Genomic DNA, 14,218 nt, shown 5'->3' on the forward strand with positions numbered 1-14,218 from the left:
TTGTAATTCAGAACACAGAATTTAGAATATAGAGTGCAGAATACAGAATAAAGAATATAGAATTTACATTGTTGAACACAGAATATGGAATATTGTATACAGAATACAGAATATAGAATGTAGAATACTGGATGTAGTAAGAGAATATGGAATTCAGAATACAGACTACAGAATACAGAATTTAGAACATGGAATTCAGAACACAGAGTTTAGATTTTAGAATATTGAATACTGAATATAGAATGTATAACACAGAATATACAACACAGATTTTAGAATATAGAATACGGAATGCAGAATATAGAACACAGAATATAGAATGAAGAAAACAGAATATATAATACGGCATAAATAATATACAATACAGAATATAGAATGAAGAACACAGTATATAGAATATGGAAAACAATTCAGAACCCAGAATTTAGAACATGGAATGCAGAACAAAGATTTTAGAATATAATATACAGAATACTGAATATAGAATTTTGAAAATAGAAGGTAGAACACAGAATATGAAATGCAGAATACTGAATGCAGAATATAGAATACAGAATATAGAATGTAGAACACAGAATATAAAATATGGAAAACAGAATATAGAACCCAGAATTTAAATATTGAATGCAGAACACATAATTTAGAATATAGAATACAGAACGCTGAATATAGGATTTAGACTATAGAATATAGAACACAGAATACAGAATATGGAAAACAGTATACAGAACCCAGAATTTAGAACATAGAATGCAGAACACAGAATGTAGAATATTAAATACAGAATACAGAATATAGAATTTAGAAAGTAGATGTAGAACACAGAATATAGAACATAAATACAGAATGCAGAATATAGAATGCAGAATAAAGAACTAAGAACACAAAATATAGAATATATAAAAGAGAATTTAGAACCCAGAATTTTAAAATTGAATCAGAACACAGAATTTAGATTATAGAATACAGAATACTGAATATAGAATTTAGAATATAGAATGTAGAACACAGAATATACAATATAGACAACTGAATGCAGAATATAGGATATAGAATATAGAATGAAGAACACAAATTATAGAATACAGAATAGAGAATATAGAACACAGAATTTTGAACACGGTATGCAGAACACAGAATTTAGAATAAAGAATATGGAATTTAGAATACAGAATTTAGAAAACAGCATATAGAATATACAATACAGAATACTACATATAGAATTTGGAAAATAAAATTTAGAACACAGAATATACATTGTAGAATACGGAATGCAGAATACAGAACACAGAATATAGAATATAGAACACTGAATCTAGAATATGGAAAAAAGAATATAGAACACAGAATTTAGAACATGGAATGCAGAACACAGAATTTAGAAAATAAAATACAGAATACTGAATATAGGATTTAGAACACAGGATATAGAATATAGAATACGGAATGCAGAATATAGAATACCAAATATAGAATATAGAAAACAAAATATAAAATATGGAATACAGAATACATAACCCAGAATTTAGAATATGAAATGCAGAACACAGAATTTGCAATATACAATATAGAATTTAGAATATAGAATGCAGAATATAGAATGAAGAACACAAAATATAGGATAGAGAATATAGAAAACAGAATTTAGAACACGGAATGAAGAACACAGAATTTTGAATATAGAATATAGAATTTACAATATACAATGTAGAACACAGAATTTTTAATATAGAATAGAGAATACTGAATATAGAATTTAGAGTACAGAATTTATAACACAGAATATAGATTAAAGAATACGGAATGCAGAATATAGAATACAGAATATAGAATGTAGAAAACAGAATATAGAATATGGAAAAGAGAATACAGAACCCAGAATTTAGAACATGGAATGCAGAACACAGAATATAGAATATAGAATACAGAATACTGAATATAGAATTTAGAACATAGAATGCAGAACACAGCATTTAGAATATAGAATACAGAATACTGAATATTGAATTTAGAACATGGAATGCAGAACACAGAATTTAGAATGTAGAACACAGAAATACAATTTAGAATACAGAATGCAGAATATTGAATACAGAATATAGAATGTACAACACAAAATATAAAATATGTAAAACAAAATACAGAACCCAGAATTTAAAACATGGATTGCAGAACACAGAATTTAGAAAATAGAATACAGAATACTTAATATAGAGTTTAGAACATAGAATGCAGAACCCAGAATTTAGAATATAGAATACAGAATACTGAATGTAGAATTTAGAACATGGAATGCAGAACACAGAATTTAGAATATTGAATACAGAATAATGGTTATAGAATTTAGAATATAGAATGTAGCACACAGAATAAATTATATAGAATAGAGAATATAGAACCCAGAATTTAGAACATGTAATGCAGAACACAGGTTTTAGAAAATAAAATACAGAATACTGAATATAGAATTTAGAACACAGGATATAGAATACGGAATGCAGAATATAGAATACCAAATATAGAATATAGAACACAAAATATAAAATATGGAATACAGAATACATAACCCAGAATTTAGAATATGAAATGCAGAACACAGAATTTGGAATATAGAATATAGAATTTAGAATATAGAATGTAGAATATGGAATGAAGAACACACAATATAGAATATAGAACAGAGAATATAGAACCCAGAATTTAGAACACGGAATGAAGAACCCAGAATTTTGAATATAGAATATAGAATTTAGAATATACAATGTAGAACACAGAATTTTGAATATAGAATAGAGAAAACTGAATATAGAATTTAGAGTACAGAATGTAGAACACAGAATATAGAATATAGAATACGGAATGCAGAATATGGAATACAGAATATAGAATGAAAAACTCAGAATAGAGAATACGGCATAAAGAATATACAATACACAATATAGAATGTAGAACACAGAATATAAAAAATGGAAAACAGAATACAGGAACCAGAATTTAGAACATGGATGGCAGAACACAGAATTTGGAATATAGAATACAGAATACTGAATATAGAATTTAGAGTATAGAAAGTAGAACACAGATTATAGAATATAGAATACGGAATGCAGAATATAGAATACAGAATATACAATTTAGAAAACAGAATATAGAATATGGAAAAGAGAATACAGAACCCAGAATTTAGAACATGGAATGTAGAACACAAAATATAGAATATAGAATACAGAATACTGAATATAGTATTTAGAACATAGAATGCAGAACACAGAATTTAGAATATAGAATACAGACTACTGAGTATTGAATTTAGAACATGGAATGCAGAACACAGAATTTAGAATGTAGAACACAGAAATACAATTTAGAATACAGAATGCAGAATATTGAATACAGAATATAGAATGTACAACACAAAATATAAAATATCTAAAACAAAATACAGAACCCAGAATTAAAAACATGGATTGCAGAACACAGAATTTAGAAAATAGAACACAGAATACTTAATATAGAGTTTACAACATAGAATGCAGAACCCAGAATTTAGAATATAGAATACAGAATACTGAATGTAGAATTTAGAACATGGAATGCAGAACACAGAATTTAGAATATTGAATACAGAATAATGATTATAGAATTTAGAATATAGAATGTAGCACACAGAATATAGTATATAGAATAGAGAATAAAGAACCCAGAATTTAGAACATATAATGCAGAACGCAGAATTTAGAAATAAAATACAGAATACTGAATATAGAATTTAGAACACAGGATATAGAATATAGAATACGGAATGCAGAATATAGAATACCATATATAGAATATAGAACACAAAATATAAAATATGGAATACAGAATACATAACTCAGAATTTAGAATATGAAATGCAGAACACAGAATTTGGAATATAGAATAAAGAATTTAGAATATAGAATGTAGAATATAGAATGAAGAACACACACTATAGAATATAGAATAGAGAATATAGAACCCAGAATTTAGAACACGGAATGAAGAACACAGAATTTTGAATATAGAATATAGAATTTAGAATATACAATGTAGAACACAGAATTTTGAATATAGAATAGAGAAAACTGAATATAGAATTTAGAGTACAGAATGTAGAACACAGAATATAGAATATAGAATACGGAATGCAGAATATGGAATACAGAATATAGAATGAAATACTCAGAATAGAGAATACGGCATAAAGAATATACAATACACAATATAGAATGTAGAACACAGAATATAAAAAATGGAAAACAGAATACAGAATCCAGAATTTAGAACATGGATTGCAGAACACAGAATTTGGAATATAGAATACAGAATACTGAATATAGAATTTAGAGTATAGAAAGTAGAACACAGAATATAGAATATAGAATACGGAATGCAGAATATAGAATACAGAATATAGAATGAAAAACACAGAATAGAGAATACAGCAAAAAGAATATACAATACAGAATATAGAATGAAGAACACAGAATATAAAAAATGGAAAACAGATTACAGAAACCAGAATTTAGAACATGGATTGCAGAACACAGAATTTAGAATATGATATACAGAATACTGAATATAGAATTTAGAACATAGAATTCAGACACAGAATTTAGAACATAGAATAAACAATACTGAATATAGAATTTAGAATATAGAATGTAGAACACAGAATATATAACATAGAATAGAGAATATAGAACCCAGAATTTAGAACATGGAACGCAGATCAAAAAATTATAATATAGAATACAAAATAGTGAATATAGAATTTAGAATATAGAAATAGAACACAGAATATAGAATATAAAATACGGAATGCAGAATAAAGAAGGTAGAATATAGAATGAAGAACACAAAATATAGAATATAGAATAGAGAATATAGCAACCAGAATTTAGAAATGGAATGCAGAACAGAGAATTTAGAATATAGAATTCAGAAAACTGAATAAATATTTTAGAAAATAGAATGTAGAACATACAATATAGAATATAGAATACGGAATGCAGAATATACTTTGTAGAATGTAGAATGAAGAACACAAATATAGAATATATACTAGAGAGAATAGAACACAGAACTTAGAACCTGGAATGCAGAACATAGAATTAAGAATATAGAATACAGAATATTGAATATAGAACTTAGAATATAGAGTGTAGAACACTAAATAAAGAATATAAAATACAGAATACTGAATATAGAATTTAGAATGTAGAATATAGAACACAGAATATAGAATATAGATAAGAAAATATAGAACCCATAATTTAGAACATGGGTGCAGAACACAGAATTTAGAATATAGAATACAGTATACTGAATACATTATGCAGAATATAGAATGTAGAACACAGAGTATAGAATATAGAATACGGAATACAGAATATAGAATATAGAACACAGAATATGGAATATGGAAAACAGAATACAGAACCCAGAATTTAGACCATAGAATGCAGAACACAGAATTAAGACTTTAGATTACAGAATGCTGAATATAGAATTTAGAACATAGAATTCAAAACACAGAATATGGAATACAGCATACAGAACGCAGGATTCAGAACATGGAATTCAGAACACACAATACATAATATAGAATAAAGGAATAGAATGTTGAATATAGAATGTAGAACACAGAATATAGAATATAGAATACAGAATGCAGTATGCAGAATTTAGAACAAGGAATTCAGAACACAGAATATATAATAAAGTATACCGAAATATTATGTGGTATATAGAATGTTGTACACAGAATTTATAATATAGAATACAGTATATAGAATGTACAATACAGAATGTAGAACACAGAATATTGAATACAGATTACGGAATACAGAACCCAGAATTTAGAACATGGAAATCAGAACGCATAATATAGAATATAGTATACAGAATACATAATATACAATGTAGAATACAGATTGTAGAACACAGAATATAGAATATAGAATACAGAATGCAGAAACTTGATTATACAAGTTGTAATTCAGAACACAGAATTTAGAATATAGAGTGCAGAATACAGAATATAGAATATAGAATTTATATTGTTGAACACAGTATATGGAATATTGTATACAGAATACAGAATATAGAATGTAGAATACTGGATGTAGTAAGAGAATATGGAATTCAGAATACAGAGTACAGAACACAGAATTTAGAACATGGAATTCAGAACACAGAGTTTAGATTTTAGAATATTGAATACTGAATATAGAATGTATAACACAGAATATACAACACAGATTATAGAATATAGAATACACAATGAAGAACACATTATTTAGAACATGGAATTCAGAAAACAGAATTTAGTATATAGAATACAGTATACAGAATGTTGAATATAGAATGTATAACACAGAATATAGAATATAGAAACAGAATACAGAACCCAGAGTATAGAACGTAGAATTCAGAACACTGAATTTAGAATATAGAGCACAGAATACAGAATATAGAATGTATACTTTAGAATGTACAAAACAGAGTATAGAATACAGAATACAGAAACCAGAATTTAGAACATTGAATGCAGAACACAGAATGTAGAATATAGAATACAGAAAAGAGAATGTAGAATAGAGAATGCAGAACACAGAATAAAGAATAGAGAATGAAGAATACAGAACCCAGAATTTAGAACATGGAATGCAGAACCCAGAATTTAGAATGTAGAACACAGAAATAGAATTTAGAATACGGAATGCAGAATATTGAATACAGAATATAGAATGTAGAACACAAAATATAGAATAGAGAAATTAGAACATGGAATGCAGAACACAGAATTAAGAATATAGATTACAGAACACTGAACATAGAATTTATAATATACAATGTAGAACACAGAATATAGAATATGGAAACAGAATACAGAAATCAGAATTCAGAACATGGAATGCTGAACACAGAAATTAGAATATAGAATACAGAATACTGAATATACTATTTAGAATATAGAATGTAGAACACCGAATTTAGAATATAGAATAAGGAATACTGAATATAGAATTTAGAATATAGAATGTAGAACACAGAATATAGAATGTAGAATACAGAATATAGAATCCAGAATAAAGAACATGCTATGCAGAACACAGAATTAAGAATATAGATTAAATAATACTGAATATAGGATTTAGAATGTAGAATGTAGAACACAGAATATAGAATATAGATTATAGATCCCAGACCTAAGAACATGGAATGCAGAACACAGAATTTAGAACATTGAATGCAGAACACGGTATTTAGAACATACAATACAGAATACTGAATATAGAATTTTGAATATAGAATGAAGAACACAGTATTTAGAATATGGAATACAGATTACTGAATATAGAATTTAGAATATAAAATGTAAAACACAGAATATAGAAAATAGAATAGAGAATGTAGAACCCAGAATTTAGTACATGGAATCAGAACCCAGAATTTAGAATATACAATACAGAACACTGAATATGGAATTTAGAATATAGAATGTAGAACACAGAATATAGAATATAGAATAAAGTGTATAGAACCCAGAATTTAGAACATGGAATGCAGAACACAGAATTCAGAATATAGAATACAGAATAGTGCATATAGAATTTAGAATATGGAATGTAGAACACGGAAAAAAGAATATAGAATACCTAATACAGAATATAGAGTGTAGAATATTGAATGAAATGCACAAAATTTAGAATATAGAATAGAGAATATAGAACCCAGAATTTATAACATGGAAACCAGATCACAGAATTAAGAATATAGAATACAGAATACCAAATATAGAATTTAGAATATAGAATGCAGAACACAGAATATAGAATATAGAATACAGAATACTGAATATAGAATTTACAACATGGAATGCAGAACACAGAATTTAGAATATAGAATAAAGAATATAGAAGCCAGAATATACAACATGGAATACAAAACACAGAATTTAGAATATAGAATACAGAATACGGAATATAGAATTTAGAATATAGAATTTAGAACACAGAATATAGAATATAGAATACGGAATTCAAAATTTAGTATGAAGGATCTAGAATGAAGAACACAGTATATAGAATATATAAAAGAGAATATAGAACACAGAATTTAGAAATTGAATGCAGAGAACAGAATTAATAATATAGAATACAAAATACTAAATATAGAATTTAGTATATAGAAAGAAGAACACAGAATACAGAATATAGAAAAGACAATTTACAACATGGAATGCAGAACACAGAATTTAGAATATAGAATACAGAATACTGAATATAGAATTTTGAAAATAGAAGGTAGAACACAGAATATATAATGCAGAATACTGAATGCAGAATATAGAATACAGAATATAGAATGTAGAACACAGAATATAAAATATGGAAAACAGAATATAGAACCCAGAATTTAAATATGGAATGCAGAACACATAATTTAGAATATAGAATACAGAACGCTGAATATAGGATTTAGACCATAGAATGTGGAACACAGGATATAGAATATAGAAAAGAGGATATAGAAACCTGAATTTAGAACATGGAATGCAGAACAGAGAATTTAGAATATAGAATACGGAATGCTGAATATAGAATTTAGAATATAGTATGTAGAACACAGAATATACAATATAGTATACGGAATGCAAAATATTGTATGTAAAATCTAGAATGAAAAACACACAATATAGAATATAGAAAAGAGAATGTAGAAACCAGAATTTAGAACATGGAATGCAGAACACAGAATTTAGAATATAGAATACTGAATACAAAATATATAATTAAGAATATAGAAAGTAGAACACAGAATATAGAATAGAGAATTTAGAACATGGAATGCAGAACACAGAATTTAGATTAAAGAATATATAATACTGAATATAGAATTTAGAATATAGAATGTAGAACACAGTATTAAAATATGTAAAACAGAATATAGAACCCAGAATTTAGAACTTTGAATGCAGAACACAGAATTAAGACTATAGAATACACATTAATTAATATAGAATTTAGAATATAGAATGTAGAACACAGTTTATAGAATATAGAATATACAATAGAGAGTATAGTATCGAGAATTTTGAACATGTGATGCAGAACACAGAATTTAGAATATAGAATACATTATACTGAATATAGAATATAGAATGTAGAACACAGAATTTAGAATATAGAATACAGAATGCTGAATATAAAATTTACAATATAGAATGTAGAACACAGAATATAGAAAATAGAAAAGAGAATATAGAACACAGAATTTAGAACATAATATACGGAATATTTTATAAACAATTAAAAAATTCTATGTAGGACATAGAATATAGAATATAAAATACATAATACTGAATAAATAATTTAGAATATATAATGTAGAAAACAGAAAATAAAATAGCAAGGAAAATATTGAAGCCAGATTTTGGAACATGGAAAGCAGAACTCAGAATTTAGAATATAGAATACAGCATACTGAATATGCAATTTAGAATATAGAATGTAAACACAGAATTTAGAATATAGAATACAGAATACTGAATATAGAATTTATAATATAGAATGTAGCACACAGAATGTAGTATATACAATAGTGAATATAAAACCCAGAATTAAGAACATGGAATGCAGAACACAGAATTAAGAAAATAAAACACAGAATACTGAATATAGAATTTAGAACACAGGATATAGAATATAGAATACGGAATGCAGAATATGGAATAGAGAATATAGAAAAAAACTCAGATTAGAGAATACGGCATAAAGAATATACAATACACAATATAGAATGTAGAACACAGAATATAAAAAATGGAAAACAGTATACAGAAATCAGAATTTAGAACATGGATTGCAGAACACAGAATTTAAAATATAGAATACAGAATACTGAATATAGAATTTAGAGTATAGAAAGTAGAACACAGAATATAGAATATAGACTTCAGAATGCAGAATATAGAATACAGAATATAGAATGAAAAACACAGAATAGAGAATACAGCATAAAGAATATACAATACAGAATATAGAATGAAGAACACAGAATATAAAAAATGGAAAACATATTACAGAAACCAGAATTTAGAACATGGATTGCAGAACACAGAATTTAGAATATGATATACAAAATACTGAATATAGAATTTAGAACATAGAATTCAGACACAGAATTTAGAACATAGAATAAACAATACTGAATATAGAATTTAGAATATAGAATGTAGAACACAGAATATATAACATAGAATAGAGAATATAGAACCCAGAATTTAGAACATGGAATGCAGATCACAAAAATTATAATATAGAATACAAAATAGTGAATATAGAATTTAGAATATAGAAATAGAACACAGAATGTAGAATATAAAATACGGAATGCAGAATAAAGAAGGTAGAATATAGAATGAAGAACACAAAATATAGAATATAGAATAGAGAATATAGCAACCAGAATTTAGAAATGGAATGCAGAACAGAGAATTTAGAATATAGAATTCAGAAAACTGAATAAATATTTTAGAAAATAGAATGTAGAACATACAATATAGAATATAGAATACGGAATGCAGAATATACTTTGTAGAATGTAGAATGAAGAACACAAATATAGAATATATACTAGAGAGAATAGAACACAGAACTTAGAACCCGGAATGCAGAACATAGAATTAAGAATATAGAATACAGAATATTGAATATAGAACTTAGAATATAGAATGTAGAACACTTAATAAAGAATATAAAATACAGAATACTGAATATAGAATTTAGAATGTAGAATATAGAACACAGAATATAGAATATAGATAAGAAAATATAGAACCCAGAATTTAGAACATGGGTGCAGAACACAGAATTTAGAATATAGAATACAGTATACTGAATGCAGTATGCAGAATATAGAATGTAGAACACAGAGTATAGAATATAGAATACGGAATACAGAATATAGAATATAGAACACAGAATATGGAATATGGAAAACAGAATACAGAACCCAGAATTTAGACCATAGAATGCAGAACACAGAATTAAGACTTTAGATTACAGAATGCTGAATATAGAATTTAGAACATAGAATTCAAAACACAGAATATGGAATACAGCATACAGAACGCAGGATTCAGAACATGGAATTCAGAACACACAATACATAATATAGAATAAAGGAATAGAATGTAGAATATAGAATGTAGAACACAGAATATAGAATATAGATAAGAAAATATAGAACCCAGAATTTAGAACATGGGTGCAGAACACAGAATTTAGAATATAGAATACAGTATACTGAATACAGTATGCAGAATATAGAATGTAGAACACAGAGTATAGAATATAGAATACGGAATACAGAATATAGAATATAGAACACAGAATATGGAATATGGAAAGCAGAATACAGAACCCAGAATTTAGACCATAGAATGCAGAACACAGAATTAAGACTTTAGATTACAGAATGCTGAATATAGAATTTAGAACATAGAATTCAAAACACAGAATATGGAATACAGCATACAGAACGCAGGATTCAGAACATGGAATTCAGAACACACAATACATAATATAGAATAAAGGAATACAATGTAGAATATAGAATGTAGAACACAGAATATAGAATATAGAATACAGAATGCAGTATGCAGAATTTAGAACAAGGAATTCAGAACACAGAATATATAATAAAGTGTACCGAAATATTATGTGGTATATAGAATGTTGTACACAGAATTTATAATATAGAATACAGTATATAGAATGTACAATACAGAATGTAGAACACAGAATATTGAATACAGATTACGGAATACAGAACCTAGAATTTAGAACATGGAAATCAGAACGCATAATATAGAATATAGTATACAGAATACATAATATACAATGTAGAATACAGAATGTAGAACACAGAATATAGAATATAGAATACAGAATGCAGAAACTTGATTATACAAGTTGTAATTCAGAACACAGAATTTAGAATATAGAGGGCAGAATACAGAATATAGAATATAGAATTTACATTGTTGAACACAGTATATGGAATATTGTATACAGAATACAGAATATAGAATGTAGAATACTGGATGTAGTAAGAGAATATGGAATTCAGAATACAGACTACAGAACACAGAATTTAGAACATGGAATTCAGAACACAGAGTTTAGATTTTAGAATATTGAATACTGAATATAGAATGTATAACACAGAATATACAACACAGATTATAGAATATTGAATACACAATGCAGAACACATTATTTAGAACATGGAATTCAGAAAACAGAATTTAGTATATAGAATACAGTATACAGAATTTTGAATATAGAATGTATAACACAGAATATAGAATATAGAAAACAGAATACAGAACCCAGAGTTTAGAACGTAGAATTCAGAACACTGAATTTAGAATATAGAGCACAGAATACAGAATATAGAATGTATACTTTAGAATGTACAAAACAGACTATAGAATACAGAATACAGAAACCAGAATTTAGAACATTGAATGCAGAACACAGAATGTAGAATATAGAATACAGAAAAGAGAATGTAGAATAGAGAATGCAGAACACAGAATAAAGAATAGAGAATGAAGAATACAGAACCCAGAATTTAGAACATGGAATGCAGAACCCAGAATTTAGAATGTAGAACACAGAAATAGAATTTAGAATACGGAATGCAGAATATTGAATACAGAATATAGAATGTAGAACACAAAATACAGAATAGAGAAATTAGAACATGGAATGCAGAACACAGAATTAAGAATATAGATTACAGAACACTGAACATAGAATTTATAATATACAATGTAGAACACAGAATATAGAATATGGAAACAGAATACAGAAATCAGAATTCAGAACATGGAATGCTGAACACAGAAATTAGAATATAGAATACAGAATACTGAATATACTATTTAGAATATAGAATGTAGAACACCGAATTTAGAATATAGAATAAGGAATACTGAATATAGAATTTAGAATATAGAATGTAGAACACAGAATATAGAATGTAGAATACAGAATATAGAATCCAGAATAAAGAACATGCTATGCAGAACACAGAATTAAGAATATAGATTAAATAATACTGAATATAGGATTTAGAATGTAGAATGTAGAACACAGAATATAGAATATAGATTATAGATCCCAGACCTAAGAACATGGAATGCAGAACACAGAATTTAGAACATTGAATGCAGAACACGGTATTTAGAACATACAATACAGAATACTGAATATAGAATTTTGAATATAGAATGAAGAACACAGTATTTAGAATATGGAATACAGATTACTGAATATAGAATTTAGAATATAAAATGTAAAACACAGAATATAGAAAATAGAATAGAGAATGTAGAACCCAGAATTTAGTACATGGAATCAGAACCCAGAATTTAGAATATACAATACAGAACACTGAATATGGAATTTAGAATATAGAATGTAGAACACAGAATATAGAATATAGAATAAAGTGTATAGAACCCAGAATTTAGAACATGGAATGCAGAACACAGAATTCAGAATATAGAATACAGAATAGTGCATATAGAATTTAGAATATGGAATGTAGAACACGGAAAAAAGAATATAGAATACCTAATACAGAATATAGAGTGTAGAATATTGAATGAAATGCACAAAATTTAGAATATAGAATAGAGAATATAGAACCCAGAATTTATAACATGGAAACCAGATCACAGAATTAAGAATATAGAATACAGAATACCAAATATAGAATTTAGAATATAGAATGCAGAACACAGAATATAGAATATAGAATACAGAATACTGAATATAGAATTTACAACATGGAATGCAGAACACAGAATTTAGAATATAGAATAAAGAATATAGAAGCCAGAATATACAACATGGAATACAAAACACAGAATTTAGAATATAGAATACAGAATACGGAATATAGAATTTAGAATATAGAATTTAGAACACAGAATATAGAATATAGAATACGGAATTCAAAATTTAGTATGAAGGATCTAGAATGAAGAACACAGTATATAGAATATATAAAAGAGAATATAGAACACAGAATTTAGAAATTGAATGCAGAGAACAGAATTAATAATATAGAATACAAAATACTAAATATAGAATTTAGAATATAGAAAGAAGAA

The sequence above is a fragment of the Vicugna pacos genome, unplaced genomic scaffold, assembly GCF_048564905.1.
Source record: "Vicugna pacos unplaced genomic scaffold, VicPac4 scaffold_16, whole genome shotgun sequence".
Classification (NCBI taxonomy): Eukaryota; Metazoa; Chordata; class Mammalia; order Artiodactyla; family Camelidae; genus Vicugna; species Vicugna pacos.